Source organism: Anas platyrhynchos, chromosome 31 (genome assembly GCF_047663525.1).
Source record: "Anas platyrhynchos isolate ZD024472 breed Pekin duck chromosome 31, IASCAAS_PekinDuck_T2T, whole genome shotgun sequence".
Taxonomy (NCBI): domain Eukaryota; kingdom Metazoa; phylum Chordata; class Aves; order Anseriformes; family Anatidae; genus Anas; species Anas platyrhynchos.
In genome coordinates, this window is record NC_092617.1 from 3449579 (window position 1) to 3451873 (window position 2295).

A 2295-nucleotide genomic window follows, 5' to 3' on the forward strand; every position below is an offset into this window, starting at 1 on the left:
GATATCTTAAAGGAGGCTGTAGCGAGGTGGAAGTTGGTCTATTCTCCCACGTGCCTGGTGACAGGACGAGGGGGAATGGGCTTAAGTTGTGCCAGGGGAGTTTTAAGTTGGATGTTAGGAAGAACTTTTTACCGAAAGGGTTGTGAGGCACTGGAACAGGCTGCCCAGGGAAGTGGTGTAGTCACCATCCCTGGAAGTCTTTAAAAGAAGTTTAGATGTAGAGCTTAGGGATATGGTTTAGTGGGGACTGTTAGTGTTAGGTCAGAGGTTGGACTCGATCTTGAGGTCTCTTCCAACCTAGAAATTCTGTGACTCTGTGATTCCAAGATGGCCCAACTTTGGAGAAACCTGCCTCATCTTCTTTTTCTTCCTTTCTTTTCTGGGTAGGAATTTCCTTCCTTTCTAAAGAAAAACTGAGATTTTCACACCCACTGTTTTCTCTTGCATGTAGAGGCAACAGATGCTGGCTTAGGTTGGTTCTCTGGCCCAGTGATGTGGCCCATTGCAGGGGCTGGAGTAGCTGCAGGGCCCATCACAGGAGTTGTTCTGGCTGTGGGGCCTTTTGGATGAGTTGGAGGGGCTGCAGGGCCTATTGCAGGTTTGGGAGTGGCTATAGGGCCTATTACAGGGATGTGTTTAACCTTAAGCCCATTGCAGGAGCTGGAGTGCCTGTAGGGCCTGTTGCAGGGTTTGGAGTGGCTTTGGACAGGCTCTGGGCCTGTCAAAGGGGCTGGAGTGTGCCTGCAGGAAAAGTCACAGGGGTGGGAGAGGTGTGGACTGTAGCTTCATAAGCATAACTTAACCACCAGCATATTGCAGTGTTTTGAGTCTCTTTGGAATTGCCGGGGTAATGACACGCTTAAGCATTTCACAGTTTTGTTTAAGATTGCACTTGCTCAGAGGTGAAATTCCAAAGCACTAGACATGTCCACTGCTGTAGGTGCCTGCCCAGATCTTCGAACTCTCCCTGCCACTCCTAGCTTTCCTGCTTCTGGACAGATCTCTGGATGGCACGTTTAAGTTGTTGTTTAAACTTAAACAAAACCTGAATGGCATTGAGGAGACCTAAAAATAGGAACATGCTGGTTTGACCATCGCAAGGATATTCAAAGCTTTGAAGAGCTATTGTAATTACCCTGGAGGAGAAGCATGAGGTGGAGGAGAAAAGGAGAGTGAAGAAGTGGGGAAAAGCATCCCCCACCACCCTGCATAGATTTAATCCCTGAGGAGAAAAGGCAAAGAGTGTAATTCTTAATAGTTTCCAAGAGATGAGGAGATGGTTCCTCAGGTATTGAGGGGGCAATAATTTGATCCTATCAGAAGTCAGTGTTATCCAGTACAGCAAAACAGTAACCTTAAATCAGCCCCCAGAATTCATAAAAAGCATGACATGGAAGACAGACAGTTATTAATGTGCTATACAACACAGTTCAGGGTGTTGGAGTAGCATTTAGGTTTAGGGATTACTCTTTAAAACTCTTTAAAATTGGGTACTCTTTAAAATTGGTTAGTCGTTAAAATAGGCTAATGGTCTTACATCAATGTTTTAATTCAGTGTTAAAGCAGCATCAACATTACCTGAAGCCTCTTACCTCTACGAAATCGTTGTAGAGGTTCCCTCACCCTCCTCCCTCCCTCTCTAGGGATGTCCGGATCAGGCCCTGGCTTTGTGTTTCATGGATTACTGAGGGCAGATGGAGAGACATCAATCAAGGCAGGGAGGTGCTCAGGTGAGAGCAAGGTGGGGAAGCAAGGTGGGTATCTAAGTCCTGCAGGGAAACAGGTGCAGACGTGAGAGCATAGGACAGCGTGTGGTGGTTATTGTCAAGGATCTTTTGCAAGATGAAAGCCCCCGACGGAGCCAACAGCTTTGTCTGCTGGGCTCTGGCTCTTGTCTCCGTTAGTGATGCCTATGAGGAGACACCTCATCCTTACAGCAGTAGGGCCTCAATGCCTCCTCATCCCCCTCCAGGAGCCTGGGGGATGTCCTCCTGTAGCCTTGTACTTGGCACTGCCCTTACCCACTGTGCACTGACCCAGGAAGAGCCCTAAACTTTGCTGGAGGGACAGCATCTCCCTTCCCAGAGGCTGGGGTCAGGGCCCGACTGTTGGACTTCATGGGACACATCAAGGTTTCCTCAGCATCAGGGCCACCTTTCCTGGGCCCTGGTCTCCCCATCATCACTGCCTGCCCTTTTCTGCTCTAACAAGTCCATGGGGAGGCCTTGACAGTAATGTCCCTCAGTGGGACCGTTAGCACTGTTAGAGGCTTTGGAGTTTGCATCAGACTTGGAC